This window comes from Chlorocebus sabaeus, chromosome 23 (assembly GCF_047675955.1).
Source record: "Chlorocebus sabaeus isolate Y175 chromosome 23, mChlSab1.0.hap1, whole genome shotgun sequence".
In the NCBI taxonomy this organism is placed as follows: Eukaryota; Metazoa; Chordata; class Mammalia; order Primates; family Cercopithecidae; genus Chlorocebus; species Chlorocebus sabaeus.
The window spans coordinates 18,709,464-18,735,167 of NC_132926.1; the positions used below are offsets into that span (position 1 = coordinate 18,709,464).

At 38.4% G+C, this 25,704-nt stretch overlaps 1 pseudogene; it reads left to right on the forward strand.

The window, feature by feature from the left end:
• Nucleotides 1-2,946: 2,946 nt before the first annotated feature.
• LOC103244930 (uncharacterized) lies at nucleotides 2,947-14,538 on the forward strand (annotated as a pseudogene).
• Nucleotides 14,539-25,704: the final 11,166 nt, after the last annotated feature.

Here is a 25,704-nt window from a genome sequence, read left to right on the forward strand (position 1 = left end):
AAGAATTTTTAAGATAGTTGGTTGAAGAAATGTCAGTCTATCTGGGAACATCTTGACTTTCTGAATTATTGTGGTATGGGTTGCATGGCTGTAAACATTAGTGAAAGCTTACCTTGCATCCTTAACCTTGGTTAATGTTACTATAAATTATACCTCAATGAAACTGATTTTTTTAAATAAAACAAATCTGTTGGAGTTTTCCTGGGATTTTTTGTGCCTTACAAAAAGATGAAAGAACCTAAAATCTATCCCTTTTGTAACTCTGACAGATCTTCTGTTTTCCTACCTTGATCATGTTCACTCACATTAGGATTTAGCTTATGGATAATTGGCAGCCATTTTGTGATCAGGAGGTAAGAAATGTAGAGAGGGAACAGGGGGGTTATAGAGAGAAGGGAGAAGGGAAAAAGATATAAAGTACCTGGGTTGTACTGCAACAGTGAGCTGTCAAAGCAACCTTCCTGTACTTTCGTTAATCCAACAGGCAATGCTGTTAGATTTGAGCATTCTGTGACTCAATTCTGAAAGCAAAACATTTTTACAAGTACCAAACTCAGGGAAATTTTCCACTTACAGTATTACATAGGGAATATCAGATACTACAATGGACACAGACTTCAACTATACAAGGGCGGATGTTTGTTACGCTATGTTCCTAGTGTCCCTCCCTCTTCTGGAAACAACACACTTTGGGGAAATTTGTTTCTCTCCCACTGGATTCATGCCCTGGCCCTTAACACTTATACCTAGTGTTCCATTATTGGAACACTAAAAATGTGGGAGTTATTTATATCCTACTGTTTAAGGTCATCACCAAGGTCTGATTGCAAAAAATTCAAAAAACTTGCCACCTCAGGCATAAATGGGTTAATACTATGTGTAAATTTAACATTCTAATAAAGTTTTTTTATTATTCAGGAGCTTTGTCCAATCAATTGATCATTTGTTTGTTTTTACTGAAAATAAGTAAATAGTTCATTGTAGCCCCTCAGTGATAAATAAGAGTTTTTCACTATTTGAAGAAATAAAAGGAACTTTCCTGCATCATTTCCCCAAAACTATGGCAGAAGTTGGCTCCCTATTATGTCTAACGAGAGTTGTCTCCCCCTGAACTTTCCAGCACTTTACCAGCTATGAACTTGTCTGTGTGCAGAGTCCTGTGTTTGAGTGCTGATGATGCTGTGACACCTAATGATTAAAATTTAAGATGTTTGAGATTTTTATACTCATGTCTAAGTATACAGACAGAAATTGCTATAAACAATTTATGATTATAAGCTAAAATGAAATACTATAGGCTGGTGCTAGCTGAAACTGCCTATTCACCTTTCCACTTACCTCAGATTCTTCCCATCATCAGAATCTATCTCGAGCCTCCTTTGTAATGGAGTTGTCTCAAACTACGACAATGCATAATGATTTTCCCTGTTCTTCAACCATACAGTATAGATATAAGCTGTAAACATTTGCATTTTGGCAATTTTATATATAACTTTTTAACATTTATTGTAGGTTCAGTGGTACACATGCAGGTTTGTTATATGGGTAAATTGTATGTCATGGTGTTTTGGTGTACAGATTATTGTATCACCCAGGTAATAATTATAGTACCCAGTAGGTAGGTTTTTGATCCTCACTCTCCTTCCACCCTCCACCTCCAAATAGACTATGGTGTCTGTTGTTCCCTTCTTTGGGTCCATGTGGATTCAAGGTTTAGCTGCCACTTATAACTGAGAATATGCAGTATTTGGTTTTCTGTTCCTATGTTTGTTCACTTAGGATAATGGCCACCAACTCCATCCATGTTGCTGCAAAAAAAAAAAAAAAAAAGATCTTTTTTCTTTTTTATGGCTACATAGTATTCCACGGTGTATACGTACCACACTTTCTTTATGTATACATACCACACTTTCTTTATCCAGTCTACTACTGATGGACATTTAGGTTGATTCCATATCTTTGCTATTGTAAATAGTGTTGTGATGAACATACATAGGCATGTGTCTTTATGGTAGAACGATTAATATTCCTTTGGGTATATACCCAATAGTGGGATTGCTGGGTCAAGTGGTAATTGTGTTTTGAGTTCTTTGAAAAATCATTAAACTGCTCGCCACAGTGACTGAACTAAATTACACTCCCAGAAGCAGTGTATAAGCATTACTTTCTCTCTACAACATCAACAGTATCTGTTACTTTTTGACTTTGTAATAAGAACCATTCCGACTATTATAAGATATTACAGTATATCGTGGTTTCCATTTGCATTTTTCTAATAATTAGTGATGTTGATCATTCTTCCATATGCTTGTTGGGTGCATGTATGTCTTCCTTCTAAAATTGTCTGTTCATGTCCTTTGACCACTTTTTAAGGGAGTTGGTTTTTCTGCTTGTTAATTTAAGTTCCTTATAGATTCCAGATATTGCATAGTATGCAAATATTTTCTCCTATTCTGTAGCTCGTCGGTTTACTCTGTTGATAGTGTCTTTCGCTATGAAGAATCGCTTTCATTTAATTAGTTCCCATTTGTCAAGTTTTCTTTTTCTTGCAATGGTTTTTGGCAGCTTCTTCATGAAATCTTTGCCAGGTCCTATGTCCAGAATGTTATTTCCTAGGTAACCTTGAAGGGTTTTTATAATTTTAGGTTTTGAATTCAAGTCTTTAATCCATCTTGAGTTTATTTTTGCATATGGTATAGGGAAGGGTGTGTGTCAGTGGGGCCTACTCTACTGGAGCTCTTTGATGGTCAGGCACAGTCTACCAGCAAAGGAGCTATGATGTGGCCCAACTGGGCATCTGGGGCTGCACCACAAACAAGCTCAGCCAGGCTGGGGCCCTGAGAGAGGCCAGCAGAGTTTGGAATAGCCTGATCTCACAGGCAAGATCACCCTGCTCTGTTCCAGTCTAACAGCTCCCTTAAGGCTAATGTCTCCTAGAGAAGCATGATGAGTCTGTGGAATGAGCGTTCCTGGCCATGCTCCATTGCAGAAATTCCTGTATCAAACCCTCAGGGCTCCACAGAGGCTGGAGTCCTGCCCTTACTACCTCTAAGAAGCTCTCCCTTCCAGCTCAAGTGTCCATGGGAGTGGTGGGATCTCCGGCTGCCAGGATTCCAGAGATCCATGGTGAGAGCATGTCACTGCTTGCCTGTTCAACTTACCCTTTCCTCAGAAGTCATTGGGCCTGGAATGAGTCCCTGTGCATGGCATAGTAGCCCTGTGCAGGGTTCCCAGCTTCCTCCCCCTTCAGCCAAGCATCTGTGTCCTCCCTTTATCTACGCTCAATGCCTTCCCTCCAATGATCTTCTTGGAGTATGCCAGTCTTCCTGATGCCCTGCTCCCTCAGTGGCAGATGCTTCTTCTGGCTACATCTAGTTGGCCATCTTTATTCAGTCTTAAAAAGGACAATTTTATATTTAATGTTATTCTCAAATAAGATTCCACACCACCAAACACTGCATAAAATGCTAGGCATATAGTAGGTATTTGTAAACACTTGTCTTTGAATCTAACACTTTTTATCATCTATCTTGGAAGTGGGTAACATGGTAAACACAGAATGTTAAACTTATGTTGACTGCTTAAATAAAAACATTGGATACTAAATTAATAAAACTAAAATCTTTTTTTGTTTGTTTTTTGTTTTTTGTTTGGTTTTTGGTTTTTTGTTGTTTTTTTGTTTATTTGTTTGTTTTTTGAGATGGAGTCTCACTCTGTCGCCCAGGCTGGAGTACAGTGGCATGATCTCGGCTCACTGCAACCTCTGCCTCCTGGGTTCAAGCCATTCTCCTACCTCAGCCTTCCCAGTAGCTGGGATTACAGGCACATGCCACCATGCCAGGCTAATTTTTGTATTTTTTAGTAAAGACAGGGTTTCGCCATGTTGGCCAGGCTGGTCTCAAACTCTTGACCTCAAGTGATCTGCCCTTCTCAGCCTCCCAAAGTGCTGGGACTACAAGCATGAGTCACCATGCCCAGCCTAAAATTTTTATTTTTAAATTAATATATCACATCTTATAATTAACAGAATTCAAAACTTGTAAAATAGTGATCATCGAAGTAAGCCAATGGGTTTCTCCAAGGCCTGTAACTAACATTAAATATGAATCTTTGTACATTTTAACTATTCAAAGGATTTAAGAAGTGTAATTTCTCATATTTGCTTCAAGAACTGCATGAGACAGATATTGGCATACCCTGTGACATGAGAATATACTGAAGCCACATGAATAATAACTGGGCTGTCCAAAATCTCAGCTCCCTACCTGTCTCTCTAGAGACAGAATTGTGGAAACAGGATTATTCCAGCACTCTAAGGAAGGTCATGTCTTCAGTAAAACACAAGCGACACAAAACTATTGGCTGCTAATAAGTTGAAATTAATCTATGGCTTAGACTGTATGATCCCTTAGATAATTTCAATTCTTAAACCTACACCATTCTTTATCATAAAATCTGATTGAAATGAATGTGTGAATAGAAATAGAAAATAGAAAAGCAATTCTATATACTCAAGGTGATAATAATGAAAAATTCAAAAGTAAAGTCACAAATTTCTACATTGATAGTCCTGTTATTAATTAAACTGGTAAAAGTTTAATGTTAAAGCACATATATGCCTACAAGCATTACTGATGAAAACTGTGAAATGTGTGATGTGTTACGATATAAATATCTACTATCCTTCTCATCTGGAATGATTATTGTTCAAAAATAAAACTAACTGAAACAACTATAAAGATAACAAAATGCCTATATTAAGTTTTAACTCTCTCCTTAAATTCTATCATTACTTCATCCTCCTCAATAGATTATCCTATATCTAATCTATTTTCTTTCCACTGGTCCTAAAACAAAGAACTACCACTCTTTTTTTTATTTTTTTTTTGAGAGAGTCTCACTCTTTCGCCCAATGTGGAGTGCAGTGGCATGACCTCAGCTTACTGCAACCTCCGCCTCCTGGGTTCAAGCAATTCTCCTGTCTCAGTCTCCCAGGTAGCTGGGACTACAGGTGCATGCCACCACGCCTGACTAATTTTTGTATTTTTAGTAGAGATGGCGTTTCACCATGTTGGTCAGGCTGGTCTCGGACTCCTGACCTCAGGTGATCCACCTGCCGCGGCCTCCCAAAGTACTGGGATTACAGGTGTGAGCCACCATGCCCAACCCCCACTCTTCTTCTCTAAGAAGAGACTTAAGATTGTATTTACTCTCTGTCTCTCTACTGGAAACTTTTCCTACGCCTAAACTTGTCTCCTAATCTACCTACCCTGAGGTCCCATCACTCTCAAGTCTTCTTTGACTTTCTGTCTCTCTGCCTCCCTCCCTCTCTCCGACATTCAAGATCTTGAAAGAGTAGCTCATACTTAGCTCCTTCCCTTAGATTACTCACTCACTCTTATTCCACAGTAATCTGTTCAAACTACCATGCCCATGTCTTTCTTTGATGATTCCTAATGGCCACTTCACCAAAAAATTCTACAGCTATTTTTCAGTTCTCATTCTTCTAATTCCCTATGTAACCATTCACAATCTTGTCAGTTTATCTTCCAGAACTCCCTTTTCCCATAGGACCATTATTTTCCTAGGTGTCTGATCTAACTCAGGTCCTCTTGCTGCTCCTTCACTAAATGTGAGTTTCCCCGCAGCAGTACCTTGACCCTCCTCTCTACTCTTTGTATTTCTCTACCTACCCCCTTGGTGTTCCTGGTATGTTAATCCAGTCTCATTACATTAAATATCATCATTATGTAGAAGGCTCCCTGATACATACCTCATCTCTCTCCTCAGCCCAGATCTTCCCTCCAAATTCTAGTCTCTTTCACGGCCTATCACCCTTTCACTCACACATTAGAGGTGTTCATGGTTCTGATTAACGGTGCTGCTGTGAAACAGCTTCCTCTCCTTTGCTTCCCATTTATACTTAGATTTAGAATCCACTCCTCTACTTTATTCCCAAGACAGCCTAATTCAGATTATCACTATTTCAGGGAGGCAGTGCAGCACAGACATTAATAATGTAGGAACTGCACTCAGAATGCCCAGGCTCCGTATCTTCAGACGAACAGAGCAGGGGAAAGCAGTGATGAGGAACCCACAGGAACAGAAAGAACAATATTCATGGCCAATTTCTTGAAGCTTAGAACAGACCAAGGGCAAGATGATCAGTAGAGTCAATTCTTACTAAAATAGGAGATGACAAAAGACACTAAGAAAAGTGTTTTGGTGATTACTGTTCTCATCAATGCAAAGGAAAAAAAATGGAGAAGAGATGGAAGAGGGGACACCCTATTCCTCTATTGTTTGAGGCTCAGAATGAAGACCATTTTTATTGCCTTTTTCATTAGCACTCATGGTATTTGCATTGCACCATAATTTCTCTCCCTAGAACCTAGCCCATACATAACAAGAATTCAAACATCTGTTGAATGAACATTAACAAACAACAACTATTTATTAAGCGCCTATCAAGTAACTAGGCACAGAGAAGCTCAATTCACATACATTAGAAATTATTGAATCCTAGTTAGATTAGGAAAATGAGACTCCAGTGGTTTTAATATTCTTTCCAGTGCCCCACAATTTGTAAAGGATTGGGTCAGAAGTAAAACTCAATTCTATCCAACCTGAAAGTTCCTACTCTTTTTCCCTGTGTCATTCTTCGCCTATACTAAAAAGGCATTTTGAGAAGTCCTCCCAAGACTTGCCCAGGCTCTAATGCTTGCATGAAATTTCTTCATGAAAAGTCAATGTATAAAATCTGTAAAAGTAAAGTTATTGACTGGGGAGAGAGTTAAATTTAAGCTATTTTTTTTTCATTTGTACAAAGGAACTGAAAAGGTGTTGTATAAGTCAGTGAGTAAAAAGAGGGTGGGAAAATGGTGAGAAACTGGGAGCATCTAAGATTCCTAACTCAACATACTTTACCATTTTGCTCATGGCCAGCCTTGAGTTATCATTTCCAACTATCCTAGATATAAGACTTATCTGAAAGAGCCAGCAGTCTTCATTAAATATAGATGAACAGGAAAGAGAAGACGTGAGAATGGAATACCCAAGTTCTACTTGCTCTAGGCAAAAACTTGGAGAAAAACAATGTAAGACCAATTTTTTCCTTTGACCTGTGACATAATTCTCCATGCATGCATTTTGGCTCCTAAGAATTTATGATCAATATGTTGAAATTTATCATTTTAAGTAGCTAAGGTGAATTCTTCAAGCCAATCATCTCCTTCAACTACAATACTTCATGCAGAAAATAAAACTAAACTAAAGCATAGTGGTTATCTTTAGTCTAAAGCCCCATAATGTATTAACTATGCATTTGAGCAAGTAATTTATTCTCTCTATATCTCAGTTTTCTTCTCTGTAAAATACTGGCAATGATAGGACTCTTGTTGTAATCAAGTAATTTGTTAAATGTAGTGATAGAAAGTGTCTGGCATATGCTAAGTACTTAAATGTTAATTATCATTATTCCCCCTCTAGAAATTTCCATGAGGGAAGAGATATTAGTCTTTTTTATATATTGCTATCTGCCTTTGAGCCTATAAAGTGCCTATCATATAGGAGGTATCAACAAACCAGTCAATGAGTGAATTTTAATAAATAAAACATTTTTTGCCTGAGATCTCTAACACTGTAAGCAAAAATGAAGTTGCCTTTGTAATTCGCTAGTCAGCCAAATGCTTCTACTCTCACTCTACCAGATTACTAAGTACTGCTTTAAAGTCCTCTGGGGTAACAATTCTCTGTTTTCATAATGAGAAGTTTGAAGGCACTTTGGGCCCACCTCCTCATTCACCCTCTTGGTGCTTAATATCTCCCATCTGTTCAAGTTGATCGCATCAGTTAGTCTCTAGGGAAAGAAAACACCATTTTCACTTGGGGTTCTGACTTTTATGAGGGAATGCTGGAGGTACTAAAATAATATTAATTAATGAAGAGGAAGCCATCATCATTACTTGCTTATTGATCCCTCTATCCCTAACTGGCCAGGTGTTTGATGGGCATTCGCTTCACGGCTCAAACCCCCACTGTTGGGAAACTCTTACAATGAATGCAAATGGGACTTTACCTGCCTCGTGGGGTAATGCGGCAAGCAATTAACAAATGTTCATAAAGTACTTGGAAAGAGATAATGGCACTATATAAATGTTATAGATTATTCCATCATGAAGCTTCAAATTATAATCAACTCTAAGATGGATGAATTGGAAAGGTAACAAAAACTTTCTCAAAGAGAGCCTCCTTTCAGAGGAGTATCAAAAGGGGCTGAATTTGCTGTGGCTTATAAATCAATAGCAGACCCTTTACCCATGCCCCTCAAGAAATAGGAATAATAAGTAGCTGCATGGTTGTGACTGAACAAAGGGGAAAATGAATATTGACAAAAATATAAATAAAATCACCCCCAATCCAGAATTAAACCAGAGACACAATTTGAGATACCTGGCTTGGAACTGGGTTACAATTTGAGTGTGCCACAAAGACTGTTTTTATGCAAGTCACAGACAGAACAACATAGAAGCCAGTGTGTGCATCAGTGCAGAGCATGTACACTAGTGCTGACTGCTCCCAAATGTGTACCTCCAATCTCAACCACTCATTCCCAGCATCCTGCTTACCATCTCCACTTTGGTAATAATGAGCACCTCAAATTCAATATGTCCAAAATCAAGCTCCTGATCTTTCCCCTAAAAGACCCCCCAATCCTCTTGTTCTCTGTAAATAGCAACTCTATCCTTCCATTTGCTCCAGCCTACAACCTTGGACTCACTGTTAACCCTTCTGTATATCTTACATCCTTCATCCAAACTGGCAGTAAAACATGTTGGCTTTATTTTCAAAATGTATCCAAAATCAGACTTATCACCACCTTTACTGCTACTACTCTGATCCAACCCACCATCTCCTCTTGCCTGGATTATTGAAATAGTCTCCAATTGGTCTCTCTACTTCTTCCTTTCCTCTCTTTGAGTGTATTTGTAGAAAATCAAATCATGACATTCTAAGGCTCACAATCCTGAAATGGTTTTCCACTTCACTCTGACCAAAACCCAAAGAGTCTTTCTAAGGGCTGATAAGAACCTACATGATCTCACCCTTCATCTCTGAGCCCATCACCTACAATTCCTCCTTCCTCTTCCCACCCTCTGCCCACACTGGCCTCCCTACTGGCCCTAGACGGAATCAGGCATGCATTTGCCTCAGGGCCTTTGCACTTGCTGTTCCTAACTTCCCTAGACATTCACATTGGCTTGCTGCCTGGCCCCCTTCCCATCTATCCTTACAAGTGGCCAACTCAGGAAGAACTTCCCAAGCTTATCTTTTTCCTCTGTAAAATTGCAGGCCTCACTTCCACCCTGATTGTCCCCTTAGCCCTTCTCTGCAATCTTTTTTCTGAGTACTTATCACCATGAGGCATTAGTTGTTTATACATTTACTTTATCCCTCCCTTATTTGAATATACGCTACAAGCGGGCAATCATTTTTGCCAGTTTCTTTTTGTTGTTGTTGTTCACCGCTATTTCTCCATACCCTAGACCAGTGTGTGACATATAATAAACACTGAATAAATATTTGTTAATTTTTTTTTTTTTTTTTTTTTTTTTTTTGCCATTGTATTGGTCCTTGAAATCCCAAGTGCCAGAATTATTGCATTAAAGAACCTCACAGCACCATCAAGTAAAGATACTGGAGGCCAGGGGTGGTGGCTCACGCCTGTAATCTCAGCACTTTGGGAGGCCGAGGCGGGCAGATCACAAGGTCAGGAGATCGAGACCATCCTGGCTAACACGGTGAAACCCCGTCTCTACTAAAAATACAAAAAATTAGCCGGGCGTGGTGGTGGGGGGCTGCAGTCCCAGCTACTCAGGAGGCTGAGGCAGGAGAATGGCATGGACTCAGGAGGTGGAACTTGCAGTGAGCCGAGATGGTACCACTACACTCCAGCCTGGGCGACAGAGCAAGATCCCATCTCAAAAAAAAAAAAAAAAAAAAGATACCAGAAATGTGGTCGACCCACTCTCAGACACCTGAATATAAAACTTCATATTGAAGTTATTAAGAAGTAATATGAAGATATTAAAGAGTAAAATTGGAATTTGGGTTTTTTCCATAGTTATTAATATTGAATACTGCCCCTCCAGTCATAAAATGCAAGGCTGGCTTTTACTCGTGGATCAGGCTAGAGGGGACGAAATCAAACCAAGCTGCATATTTCATACTCTGGCACCATCCCTTGGATATAAGAGACAGTTTTGTTGAACAGCTAAAACAATGTTTTTAATGTGTAAATTCCAAAAGAAAATTAAAACTGGCAGCTACTTGAGGTTTAGGAAAGAAAAAAAACCTCCTGTTCAGCAATCATTAAGATCTAGAGCTGTGGTAATTCCCTCTAATAAAATAATTTATGATTTTCTTGGAGTTGAAAAAAGGATGGTGCACCTGAGCCTCCGATTTATACAAAATGCATTTCAGGCTCTCTTTTTTTTAACTGCATCTTTATTTCAGTTTTACAGTTCCTCCATCAAAGTAAATAATAATAGCAAGTCCTCTGCAAGAAGGCAAAGGCCACAGAAGGAGGAAAGACAGATACGCTAAATTGAAAAGAGAAAGAGGTGAACTTCTGGAATCATCTTGGAGAGCCCTCCAGTGCGACACAGTGGCCTTCCCTGACCACCCAACCTGAAGTGTTCCCCCAGCATCTCCCAATCATTCCGTTTTAATTGTTGACAGATAACTCGCCTGTTTCTTCCTATGCAAATATGCTGAATGAATAAATGCATTTAATACTTGAAGTTTTTTTCTCTTGTACTATACATACCCAAGTAGGAGGTATGATTTCAGCTCCTGCCAATTAATGAATTAATCTGAACAGCTAAGAAGATTTGAGAGAAACACATGTTTTTGTAAGGTCTAAGTTCTCCACCTAAAAATTAGTGCCATATAAAAGAGAGTCCTGTTAAGTATAAGCTCATCCCTGCTGCCCTCCCCAGCTCCCAGCACAATAAATGAAATGTACATTTCTGTTGGCTCCTATTTGCTGGTGACATTTAGTTTTAATTCAAACCAGTCTTCATAAATTCTGGTACTCTGCACAACATCTTAAATGGCTCTATTCTTTATTCAAAATCATCCCTCTCACTCCCAGAATTGTAGTAAATAGATCTTCTAAAGGGGAAATAAAACTATTTCAACAACAGGCCTATTTCAGCAGTTTTTCAAAAGGTATTTTTTTCATTCCCTTGGTGAGAGTTTTCGTTTTATGCTTGGAAAGTTGTGTTATATATACATGTATTTTAGTCCAAATGGATGTGGCGTTTTTGTGGTTGTTATTGTTGATTTCAGCTTTTCTATTTTCCACTTCAGTATGTTTGCAAAAGCAAAACTTCATATTTCTCTTATTCCTCCATTTGTGAATCTCCGTTATTGAACCCATGTTGTCTTTTAAAGAAAGAATACTCAAGATACTCTGATTTATATTTTCCCCAAAGGAAAAAAATCGAACTTATAGATCAGAATATTTATAGCACATAATAATCTCAAATAAGCTTTCATTTTTCTACACAACTTTTTAGGAGTGACTTACATGCATAAAACCCTTTTCTAACTTTTTCTTCTTATACACTGTAAAAATCAACCCGGAGTCCTGAGAATTATAATCTAGCCAGAGACAATTCCATGCTATCTCTACAACACCAAGAGGGATTACTATAAGTGGGGGTGAAGGGAATACTTCAGGAGCAGGGTTCTTTTTCTCCTGTAATCAACAGCTTCAGTACCACCAATCCCTCTCTCTAGCCCAAAGCCCCACAGTAACTCTAAGCCTTCAGAGTATTAAAACTTAGGGTTTAAACTGATCCTAAGGAAATAGTCAGAACTGTACACAAAATGTGTATACAAAAAAGTTTATCACATTATTCTATTATACTAGCAAAAATATATACAAACATGTACCCATATTAAAGGAAAAATAAAAAAGACTGGAATGAATGAAATAAAACCATTTAACACGATGATGAATCTGAATGGAGGAATTAGCAATTTTCCTTGTTTTCTTCTTTTTACTTTATATTTCTAACTTTGTGCAATCACCTTGTATCACATTAAAAATCAATTTTAAAATATTTAAGAAAAAATTTTAACAACGCAAAACACTCATCTAATCAAAACTATTTTCTTTTTAAAATGTTGTGTCTGATCAGATTAGAAAGAATAAGGTGTCAGCCTGAGAGATATTGAGAGTTCCCGTATCATGTGGTGAAAAACACATACCCAAAAGGCCAACTACCAACAAGTCTGTGGATTATAAAAAAAAAAAGGAGGAGGAAAAAGAGGAAGAATGCTTCTCCAAGGCTGGAGAACTTACCTTTTTATAACCTTCACCCATTGTTTTGTTTTGTTCGTTTTTCCTTTCTTCTTAGAAGTCTATGGAGTATGTGTGATTTCTGACCGATTACGTTAATGGTCAGCATGATCAATGACTATTTTTAAAGCCAAATCTTTCTACAGATGAGCATCAACTCAAAGTTTTTTTACAAGCATTAAAACAATCTCGGTCCCAGGCCAGGCGCAGTGGCTCACTCATGCCTGTAACCTCAGCATTTTCTAAGGCAGAGGCAGGCGAATCACAAAGTCAGGAGATCCAGACCATTCTGGCCAACACGGTGAAATCCCGTCTCTACTAAAAATCCAAAAATTAGCCAGGCGTGGTGGCGGGCACCTGTAGTCCCAGATACTCCGGAGTCTGAGGCAGGAGAATCGCTTGAACCCGGGAGGCGGAGGTTGCAGTGAGCCGAGATCGCGCCACTGCACTCCAGCCTGGGTGACAGAGCGAGACTCCGTCTCAAAAAAATAAATTAATAAAAACTAAAAAAATAAAATAAATCTCGTTCCAGATCGGCCCTCCTCGCCTGCCAACCGTGCGCCGAGTCCGCGCAGCCAGCCCGATGCACCCAGTCCTCACCGCCTGCCCGCCGGCCAGGGACGCCATCAGGAAGATGCAGATGCTAAAGCTGGACAAGAAGAACGCCATCGACCACCCGGAGCAGGCCGAAGCCAACAAGCAGCAAGCTGAGGACCACTGCAAGCAGCTGGAGGGGCAGCGGAAAAAGCTGAAGAGGACAGAGGCGAAAAGTATTCTCAATCCATGAAGGAGGCCCAGGAGAAACTGGAGCGGGCCGAGAAGGCCACCGACGCTGAGGCGGATATGGCCTCCCTTAACCGCCACATTCAACAGGAAGAGGAGGAGCCGGACCGGGCCCAGGAGCGCTGTCTACAGCCCTGCAAAAGCTAGAGGAGACCGAGGAGAAGGCAGCCGATGAGAGTGAGAGAGGAATGAAGGTCATAAAAACCCGGCCATGAAAGGCAAGGAGAAGATGGAGTCGGAGGAGGTGCAGCTGAAGGAGGCCAGGCTCATCGCTGAGGATTCAGATGGCAAATACAAGGAGGTGGCCAGGAAACCGCTGATCCTGGAGGGAGACCTGGAGCGCTCGGAAGAGAGCTGAGGTGACCCAGAGCCGAGCCAGACAGTTGGAGGAGAAACTTCAAACCATGGACCAGACCCTCAAGTCCCTGATGGCCTCAGAGGAGGAGTATTCCACCAAAGAAGATAAATATGAAGAGAAGATGAAACTGCTGAAGGAGAAGCTGAAGGAGGCTGAGACCAGAGCAGAGTTTGTCGAAAGGTCTGTGGCAAAGTTGGAGAAAACCACCGATGACCTAGAAGAGACATTGGCCAGTGCCAAGGAGGAGAACGTGGAGATTCATCAGATCTTGGACCAGACTCTGTTGGAACTCAGCAACCTGTGAGGGCCGGTGTCCTGCCCGCAGCCAAGCTATAGTTGCGGCCCCAACCGAATAAAACTGTCAAAACTGACGTTACCAGCCAAACAACAACTCACCTCATGCTCTTTTTCCCTTGTGTTTACTTATTCTTTACTAAAAACATGGATCAATTCTACTACCTAACACATTAACTGCATTCAGTTTTGTTTCTTTTCAATCCTTATCCACAGACATGTCTATCTGATGTAGTTGTAAAGATGTTGAAAGATTTTTGCATTTTACTCTCTATTTAATTTTATAGATGAGACTCTTATTTTAAACAATTGTGTTTTAATTCAAAGAAAAAAGTAATTCTATGAGCTTTTAACTAGAGATAGCTTTCCACCAAAATATAAACCCTAAAAGCAAATACAGCTATAAAAATTAATTACACCAAATTGCTTGAGCAAGGTAAACAGCAAACCCAGGGCCAAGTGTTAAAACTTGAGAGAGTCAATTATCAAGCTATCTAGTAAAAGCCTCCAAAAAAATCGATAATCCTCCAGCCTGACTTTTATGATGACATTAGAAATAGCATTTAACTTTTTTATATGAAGAACAATCTCATGGAAAGCTGGTCTATGCTAATCTTTTAAACCTATTACCAACATTTTATGCATCATAATCCTAGCTAAACCAGAATACATACATATATATGTGTGTGTGTGTATATATATATATATATATATATTTAGGTTCGCGCAACAACAGCACTTTCTAAAAGGATCCTTGCCAGGCAATAACACCATTCGTTTACTAAATATTGCCTGGGGACCCAGCCATGCATGACTCATTAACACAGATGGAAGTTTCACATTATATCCCAGGTCCATGGAACAAATGGAGTGACCCCGTTATTACTTCTTCTCCTTTCATATCTATTTAATGTGGATTGTAAAGAGAATTTGATCTGCTCTGCGTTACTCCACTGCCAGATGCCATTAGATTCATGCTTTTAGTTTGTTTCTCCTTTGAACCCAAGTAAATTTATCCTCATGAGTATACAGGTAGAGAAAAAATCACACCTTAAGCCATTATCTTAAAAATAGTTCGTGAACAACCTCCTGTTATTTCTTAATAATTTTTTGGTGAAATTGCAAGTAAAGAAAATTGGATACTCAGAAAAGTTGTTACATAGCCTATAAATTTGTACCCTGATAATACCAAACATTGCATATTCTCACAAAACAGAGGACAGTTATTTTATAGCAGAGTAGTCTATCAATTTTCTTTTTCTAGTATTACTATTTTCTAGTATTACTATTACTCATTCAAAGAATAAAGTCAACTTAAGGCTATGTAAACAATTGAGTAAGAGACACTTGTTTCTAAACCTCTAACAACATGATGAAATAAATTACAGCCTATCCAACCAAGAGATTATATCAAAGCCATTGACTATGATGACACAGGTCTCTATTTATTGTCCAGGATGGATACTTACAACATATGACCAATTAAAAAATAAACAACAGGTCAATATGATATGTAATCCAATTTTCTGCCTCTCTGTGTGCGTTAGAATGCAGCACCAAGGAACAAAGAATACACACCAAAGCTTATCAGTGGTTAGCCATAGGTGGGAAGACTGCAAGTGACACATTACCTTCTTTTCACCTGTTCATGTGTTCTGTAACCACCAAGATAAGTCCTGCTAAAAAACTTGGGGAAAATGTTATAAAGAGAGAGGGAGAATGATTGAAAACTTCAGAGACAGGTAAGCCAGCTTGTCCTTCGCTTTGATATTAGACATGTAAATGCTACTTTGCATAAATGATAAAAACATTGATTTGGGTTAAGAGTCAAGAATCTAACAATCATTTTGCAACTACCAGGATACAGACAGTTAAACCTTAGAAAACCAGAGTGTCTTTGCCATTCTTTGTCCTGTGGTGCAGACTAGTTCAATTTCCTTACCCACATGTCCTCCATTAATTGCCTTTTCAATGGATTACTAATAAGTTTTTGATGTTAAGCAAACATCAATGCTCCTATTAAAGTGAGACCAAACACTGTGACTATTTGTTTAATAACACAGTCTGAATGAAGGACGAAGTTCAATTAGCACTGGAGCTGATACAGGCTTCATTAGGAAGGAGAGGCAATTAACAAGTGGAAGGCTGCAGGAGGCACCGATGTGCACATCATGCAGCAAGCGGAAAAGGACAAGCAGCACAGAGTTTCTTTGAAAAAACTGTAACCTGAAGACTTCAGACAGAAAGAAGATCATTAGCACAAAATTAAGCACCCTAATAGGGTGATCCTTATCCAGCTAGCTCCGGAAGAAATATGAGGCCAAATCACATAATCTAACTAAACTGCAGGGTGTCAGGACAATTGGAAGGAACAGGAATTATCTAGCAGGTAGAACTTCACTTAGCACAAGGTTTGGTTTACAGACACTGTTCCATGGATGCTACTGAGCACTATTTTTGGAGTCAGAGGACCCACCTGTACCATTAACTAGCTGTGTGAGCTTGAATGAGTCAACCAACCTCTGCAGTAGTCTGTTTCCTTTTTTGTAGAAAATTAGGGGAATAAACAGATAAGCTCTCCTAGTTCCAAAGGTCCATAATTTTTTTATTCTAATTACTCATTCTTATCCTAGTTATCCCGGAAATCATAAATCGCTTTGTCATCAACAGTAATCATATGATTTTCTCAAATGGAATGTAGTAAGGGTGAACAAAAATGCCATAATATTGTAAAGATACATATGGACAAAAGTTTTATTTCATGACTAAAACTCCAGGATTTCTCTGACTTGTTCTAATTTCAATATACATCCTCTGTATTTTAAACCAATATGATAAGACAGATTTTTTTTTAAATCTTTTCTTTACAATGCTGAGTATTTACAACACAGTGCCAGATATTTGGAAAGAAATAAGTGTGGCTGAAGAATGAAGAGGGGATTCTTTGATCTATTAAATTGTTTAATGACAACTCAGTCACACCCCAAGGTCACTCTTGAAATCACAGCCTTGCAAAGTGGCCCACAAGAATCAGACCAGCTGCCTAGTGTCTCCTTTTCTTCCAGAGCTCCCAGGAGAGAGAGAAAGCCAGCCAGCCTTCCACAGTAGAAACAGCAGACAGGAACACAGAAGCATTTTGAAGAGGAATATGAGAATACCAAAATAAAATAGGCAAGGATATAAGATGGAGGACTGGAATAATGAAGGATTTGAAATAAGTAAGCAGTTTCACTTCTAGAAATTTATTCTCCAGAAATATTTATTCAGTTGGGTAAAGATATATTCATTCACTAAACACTCATTCAACAAATAAGATGTGATAGCATTTGAACAGAGACCTAAAAGAGAAATGAAGAAGTCAGTCAAGCAAATATGGGGGAAGAACGGGTCAAAGGATTGTAGGCAGTGGGAACAAATTCAAATATCTTAAGGAGAAATTGTGCTTATTATATTTAAGAAATAGCAGATATTTTAATGTGACTGGTGTAATGTCAATACACGGAAATGCAGTAGAAGTCAAGGTTGGAAAAGTAGTAGGATGCTGGCTCAGGGAGGGTCTTAAAGACCATGGCATGTACTTTGACTGTTAGTGACTTAGATGGAGAGTCTTTGAGTAGAGCAATTTTTATCTGATTGAGTTTTTAAAAGATCACTCTTGGCTGCTATTGGCAAGTAGAAAAACAAGTTACAAGGTAATGACAATAGTTCAGATAAGAAGTAATGGATTGGATAATGGTGAAAAGAGGTGATTAGAAATGACCAAAATGACCAATGTCTCTGCGTATATTTAAAAATAGAATCAGTGGGATATGCTGATGGATTTTATGTGGGTTTTAGAGAAAAAGAGGCATCAAGAGCAATATCAAGATTAAGCCTGAACTGGAGACAAATGGAATTGACATTCACAGAGAGGATAAAGTCTAGGATATTCATTTCCATATAGTTTCCTATATTCCCATGAATATAATCTAAATGGCCATGAATAGTGGAATGACCACAGAAATGATGCTACATCCATACTATGGAACCAATAAAATTAAGGCAGAATCACACATCTTTTCATGGAAAGACATGCATGACATATAAATGAATCAGTCATGACTCACAGAAGAATAGATTTACTGTGATGTCATTAATATATGTTTTATATCTATGTCTACATAATTAGAAATAATATTCAACAAACTTTTTTAAAAATTAAGACAAAATCTCTCTATGTTGCCCAGACTGGTTTCAAACTCCTGAGCTCAAGTGATCTTCCTGAGCCTCCTGAGTAGCTGGGACTGTAGGTGCATACCATCACCCCTGGCTAAACACAAACTTTTAATAATAGTCATCTCTATGGAAATTGGTAGGTGGAGGAGGAACCTTCATTCTCAACTTGTATTTTACCATTGTTTGAGGTTTTAAAAATTTAGGAATTTTACTATTGCTTTTTAACATTTAGCATGTGCTATTTTTGTCATTTAAAAGTTGTTTTATTACTAAATAAACATAAACAAGACTACCTAGCCAGTGGAGGGGTATAGCATTGTGGTTAGGCCTGAGATTTTGAAGTCAGACTCTAAATTCAAATACTGGCTCTCCTGCTTATTGGCTATGTGACCTAGAGAAAATTGCTTTACTTCTTTGTGCCTCAATTATTCTTGTTTCAAATGGGATAACAGTAGTGTCTGAGAAAGTGGTTGTGAGGATTAAACAGGATGATCATAAGGTTCTTAAAACAGTGACTGGTCCATAGAATACACTAAACAGGAATTTATGAATAATACTCTGTCATGAAATAAACCAACATAGAAGTTATAGAGTGATTTATTTTTATAGCATGAAAAAATACGTGTGTGTGTTTAGGGAGTGTGTGCAAAGTCGGTGGGCTGAGATAAGAGAAAAATGGTAATTGAGGAAGCAAAATTTAATAGCTTCAAAGATCAATAGAATGAGATACTGTTGAATTTTAAAAAAAAGGAATCCCCATGACAAAAGATATGCATATTCCAGTTCAAAATATCAGACTGATTACTTTTTAAAGGGACTTGATCTTTTTTGAAATGTTACTGCTATGATTGGGGCTAATCTTTTAATACTCTTTACCATATATGCTAGTTTAGACAGTGGCCCAGAATATGAGTCCTCCATTTTCTCAACAAGAAGATTCCCAAAATGTTTTTTAGCCAACTTCAGTATATTAACTTCGACTTAGAGACAAAAAGTTAAATATTTGCCTCTAAGGTTTATTTTTTGTACATTTCTATATGCGAGTGTATTTAAAATCACATATGGTATGAAGTACATGAATTCAGACATAGTTCAGATATATTATTCTTTACTACCCTCACGATACTTGGAATAACTTACTTGGAGTTCTTCACATGCATCTTCATCATCATGTCATTATCATCTCTGGATGCATATTTTGAGATGTCGAACAGTCTTCTAGCACTCATTATATTCTTTTCCATCTAAGTTATTTGAAGTTGTGCGTGATGCAACTGGTAGCAATATTACCTCCTGCCCCAAGTATTCATTAGCATTACATTGGGGCATGTACTCTTCTCTTCATCCTGTAAAAGTAGATACCTAACCTCCACAACCCAAACACACAGAATTTTCCTCTTTAAAGACTCTTTATAGATTGCGTTCACAGTGACATACAATACTTGATGTCATAAGGTGAAATCTCCAGGAATATTTACTAATTATTTCTTAATTTGGGGGGCTTCTTTTCTGAACCTATCATGGCAGATGATCACTTTAGGTATGGAAAACTTGCATTCACTGAGGTCATTAGGGTTTATGTGCTTTTATGTGCTATTTTACAGCACATCTCTTATGAGAGATTCCATAATAACTTTTTAGTAAAAGACACCCCATATTCTGGATGATGACATTTTGGGGAAAAGACAGCTCTTCTTATGTTGAGGCACCAATCAGGCAGTATGCTAAGCCTCTTATCATATAATGTCTTTTATAACCATCAGAATATTCATGTGAGGTAGTTAATATTATTGTTGCAATTGTCCATACGTGAAAACTGAGGCAGTTAAGTAACTCACCCAGGATCACAGTGCTAAAGAGTGAAGTAGGACTTGAAAGTCCAAAATCTTAGGCTCTCCACCATTACTTTTTATAGTACTACCAGGACAGCTATTGGCAAAACATCCCACTTTGAAGAAAGGGTGAGAATAAAAAGAAAGAAGGATCCAGGAAAAAGCATGCATCTCTTCTTCATAAAATATTAAGAATTCAACAGGAGAGGGAAATGTGGTCCAAGCTGGAGGGTTTTTTTTTTTAAATCAACATAATTATAAACCTTCATGGACCAAGGAAAGAGCAATCTTTCAGACACAAAGAGGCACAGCTGTTTCAAGAATTTTTCTATAGATGACATTACAGAACCACGGGGAGTTAAGTTGAGTAAGATTTTTCTAAAAATGCAACTTGTTAGGGCCTGGAAGTTTTACTTAAGAAAACATTAGAACATAGCCTTTCTGGTTTCCTAAAACAAAAAGTAAAGTGTTGGCTAAGGAAAGTGTGATTTTTCCTATGACTAGAATTTCTACATAACAACGGTCTCTGACATCATTGGGTAGAAGTCATATTGGACAGTCGGCTGTGTGAAAAGAAAAGAAGGAGCGAAAGTCAACAATCAAGTCAAGAAAATATGATTCAGCTCCCTCGTAAGTTTAATCAATTATGTTTAATCAACTATGTTTTGTGGAACATGCTGGATTATTCAATATATGTATCTTGAGAACAAAATAATGTCTTTTCAGCAACTTAGATGGAGCTGGAGGCCATTATACTAAGTGAAGTAACTCAAGAATGGAAAACCAAAAACCATGTATTCTCACCTCTAAGTTAGAACTAAGCTATGAGTATGCAAAGGCATAGAGTGGTAAAATGGACTTTAGAGACTCAGAAGGCTGAAGGAAGGAGGAGGGTAGAGATTTTTTAAAAAAAAACTACACATTAGGTACAATATACACTACTTGGGTGATGGGTGCCCTAAAATCTCAGAATTACTACATCCATGTAGTAATTCATCCATGTAACAAAAAAAAACCACTGTACCCCAAAACTATTGAAATAAAATTTTTTAATGTACCTTGAGTATTCCTTATGTGACTAGAACCTTGTTAAACATTTCAGGTTTGTAAAAAACGGTCTCTGTCCTCAATCTATTTAAAATTTAAGACTAGTTATCTTTGGATGCTGTTTATATTGATTTTTATTTTTCCTTTTGGACTACATTTTCCCACTATATCAACACAAATTCATATGAGGAATAGATGAAATGATACACTGGTTTTTTAATGAAAATTAGTTATTATTTCATTAATATGATTATTTTAAGTGTTGTCTGTTTTTATGGAACCTTTACAATACAATTGTGTTTGGAAAACAATACACTACTTACTCAATATTAAATGGTTCTTATTCAGCTAATTTATTGGTACCAAAAGGCAATATGTAATTGAGTGCCAAAAGAATGTCAAACAGAGTCACAAATGCAGAGGAGAGATCATTCTGCCTGGACTGGTCAGGCATACATTGAAACAAGCTTCAAGTTTCCAGGAATGAATGGGAAGCAGGCGAGAGCACAGACAACCAGTGTCAAAGGTCCGCAAAAAAGTAAGTTCAAATCATAGAACTTGGAATAGGTACAACCAAGGGTGGTGAGTAAACAGTCAAGAGGATGGAGACCATTCCTTGACCCAAATCCAAGGTCGCCAAAGCCTTTCCCTTTTAAGTTTTCTCCATTCTGATGTTTGAACATCCACTTCTTAGACAAAAAGAAAGGCCATCCTCTCTCTTCCTATGGTTCATGATCTGGCTATTTTCACTCCATTCCTTTTCACCTGCAAGTCTTCTAAGAGTTGGAAAGCCCATCTCCCCTTCCTAAGTATGGAAGTAATAGGTAACCACATCTAGCCAAAAAGCAATGAAGATGTTTCTCTGTTCCAGGTGCTATAGTGAAAAGAGCATGAGATAAGATGCTCTCATGGAGTGGATGGGAAATCAGACCTAAGTCCCAGTCCTGTTTTGCTTACATTACTTATATTTCAGAGTCACAGTCTTTCCATCTGTAAAACAGAGTGGTTATAATATGGTTGGTAAAAAAATTAATTTAGAAAAAAGTAAAGCCTATAGGGTGTTTAACATCACTGGCATATACTTGGAACCCAAACAAGAAAAAAAAAATGGTTAGGAAAATGAAGACAAAGAAGTAAAGGAGGAAGGGAATGAATTAAAGTAAAGGCAGAAATTCATTGGAAACTTTTTTTCTTGACAACCTTTATTTGTTGAAGGTCAAAAACAAATGATTCATAAGGAAACCAAAGGAGAAAAAATGTGTTTGCAAAGCTGATCTACCCTAAATTTCAGTCTATCTAAATATTTTCAGCAATAGATCTCTGCAGTATTTCATAACTTGAAATTTTGAAAATTTTCATGTGATCACTTACACAGAGTCAGTAATACCCATACTACTTTAATTTCACCATTATCTTTTAGTGCAAGTATATTCCCTTATACTTAATATTATGAAGTACTGGTATGTCCCTTGAATTTTTTAATATGGGTTAAAACTGCCTCAAAAAGTAAACTTTTCATCATACATATACTGTATCAGCCAATATATCCAAAGAAAACTGGCGTAGTCATTCATCCATTTACTTTTTTTATTCATTCATTCATTTGTTCATACAACCAATAATATATTGAACAATGTCTGGGTCAGGAACTGTCTTCGCTCTCACGGCTGTAACAATGAGCAAAAGAGATGCAGGCCTTGCCCCTCCTTGGGCTTGTAGTCCAGTGGAGTCACACATCACTCAGTGAGGGTACACAAGGGACCATTCACCCAACACCTGGCACACCAGACTGCATGAGGCACTTTATTGCATCCTCATTTAACCCCACAGCAGCCAAGTGAAGTAGGACTCCTATTATTCCCCCAAATTTACAAGCAAGAACCACAAAACTCAGAGCTTAAATAACTTATCTAATATAAGCATATGGTCAGCCCTAGCCAAAACAATTAAGGTAACTGTGATGTAGCTGATCCAAGATACTGTCTTACTTTCCTCTTACCACACACAGCCCCTGAATGGCCTTTATCTGTTCTCCTTAAATTCTGCTATATGAAGGATTATCCATTCAGCCAAATTGGTGTTCATTAAAATTTTATTTCAATGAGGAACATTCCCCTAAAGTTCAGTCATTCTCAAACGAGAGCAGCATTAGAATAGTCTGGATGGTTTTATTACAACACAGCTTGCTGGGCTCCACACCAGCATTTTATCAGTAGGTCTTGGGTGGGGTCTCAGAATGTACATTTCTAACAAGTTCCCCAGGGATTCTGACATTACTAGCTCAGGAACCACATTTTGAGAATCACTGCTCTAAACTGTTAAAAATAAAAGAAGAAATTGGGCTTCTAACCCATCTAATATTAAGAATTCAAAGTCAACCATAACAAAAATCTACAAAACTCTTCTTGTAACCCATTTAAAATATGGGCACAGCGATAGCCAGAGCACATGAGAGAAGTTTGCTTGCTTAAGGTGAAACAAATGAGATTCAAAAAGTTATGTGGTTCTTGGTTATAGAACCAGGCTGGACACAGTGGCTCACTCCTGTAATCCCAGCATTTTGGAAGGCCACGGTGGGCGGATCACCAGAGGTCAGGAGTTTGAGACCAGCCTGGCCAACATGGTGAAACCCCATCTCGACTAAAAATACAAACAAAAAACAAAAAACAAAAAAAAAATAACAAAAAAAAAAGCCCTGATATGGTGGCGGGCACCTGGATTCCCAGCTGCTTGGGGGGCTGAAGCAGGAGAATGGCTTAAACCTGGGAGGTGGAAGTTCAAGTGAGCCAAGATTGCACCACTGCACTCCAGACTGGGCAACAGAGTGAGACTCCATCTTAAAAAAAAAAAAACAGTGACAAGGCTGAAGCCTGGAGTCAAATGTATATAGACCAAATATACTCCTAACTCCTATGCCAGAACTTCCCATATAGAGAGCAGTGAATAAATTACACATGTCAGATATTGCTCCCTTGAGTACCCCTGAGAGGAAGAGAGTGGAAGACTTGGGATGATCTGGACCCCAAGAAAAGCGTCTTCCAGACTAAGTCCAATTACTCTTGGGCTTCTCTTCTGCTTTCCTCCAGGCCTATGGTTTGAAATATATGGGTTTGATCTAGAATAGGGCCCCCAGGAATCTGCACTTCCCCTATGTACATTGAATTCTGAGAAGAATTAGATAGTTGTTACTGCCTCAGGGAAATACTAACCATGTTCAAAACAATCCTCACTATTGTTACTCCTTAAAATCTTCTCACTAGGCACTAAGTGTCTGGGTCAACATCAAAGCCCGGCAGGGAGTAAATTGCTCCATTGCTCACTTTTCCAAATGGTCAATATGCCCTGCAAATCAGACTGGTATTAGGTTAGTGGATCTTTAATCTCCTAGATGATCTGAACTAGAAAGATGGCCCAGGCACAAGCCAATACTGAATTAATTTCCCTCAAAATTTGCCTTCCATAAATCCAGCCATCCCTGATTTTCAATACACGCAACCTAGCTTCATCCAGAGCATCAACCTCCCCTGAAACAGTTCTATTACTCACTGAATCTGAATCTGCTCAGGCCTTAAATATATACACAAAGGTGAACAGAACGAGGAAAAGGGCAGATTGATTAGTATGTGTTAGAGGTTAAGAAAGTTTGTCTACCCACCTCAGGTATTCATTGACCAGACACCTACCACACATGCTTGTGCTGTGCTAGAACCTAAAATCCCAAAGGAGCACAAAATCATGGTCCCTACCCTCGTGGAGCTTACAGTCCAGCAAAAGAGTCTACGGATCAGCAAAGGTGGGAGGAATGATCTCTGCCTTGTTTGTGTACGTATGAATACAGAAAACAACTTTTAAAAAGCTGGAAAAAATGACACTGAAGTAATAAAATCCATGTATTTAGCATCTCCACTTTAGAAAGGAGGTACTGTGTACTTGGCCTAAACAATATACTGAATCAAATGCCCAACTTTTCCTCTCTAGATGGGATTCAGGACAGCAAATTGATCAAATCACATTCTGTTTTGCCCAAAAATCTCTCCCCTACAAAAAAATAAAAATAAAAAAAAAAATTTAAAAACTATGATATCTAACTACCCCCCCCCCCCCACACCATGACTCATCCCCTCCTTTCAGTGATGCTATTTTTCCTGATCCTTTTATAAAGACAGCTACCCCTTGGAAGATTTATTTCTTAAGCCAGGAGTTCTCAGACTTAGGTAAGAGTTAAGAATTTCTTAGAGCACTTTTGAAAGTGTAGATTCCTGAGTCTTTCCCTTGAAATTCTGAGTCAGTTGTCTACAATAAGATTTAGAAAATTTCATTTTTAACAAGCACTTTGTGTGTTCCACTCTTCTGATGCCAGACACCAAGCTTCACATACCGTGTTTCCCTGATTATTCAAAATGGGAAAATTAAATCATTTCCCTAAACGTACACAGCAAGAAAATGGCAGAGTCAGGGTCCTACCAGAGCTCGCTGACCCCCAAACCCAAGGACAGCCCACAGTTCGTAAGTGGAATGCCAGAGGCAATTGAACTCAAAACCAAGGTTTAAGGGGAAATTAAAAAGAAGGTTTACATTCAGAGAAGGGAAAGGTGAGCAACAAAATCAGAAGGGGCTCAGAAACAGATTTTGCCAGCATCTCAATTTTGCCTAGGGCCAGTTCCACTCATGCTAAGGCCAGCAGAAGTGTATCAGCATAAATAAGGTAAAGCAGTTTCTATAAATGTGTCATTAAAAAACTTGATTTTACATGCAATTAATTGCAGAGACATTTCTTAAAGGCAGCCTCCTCTTGCCTTTCCAAA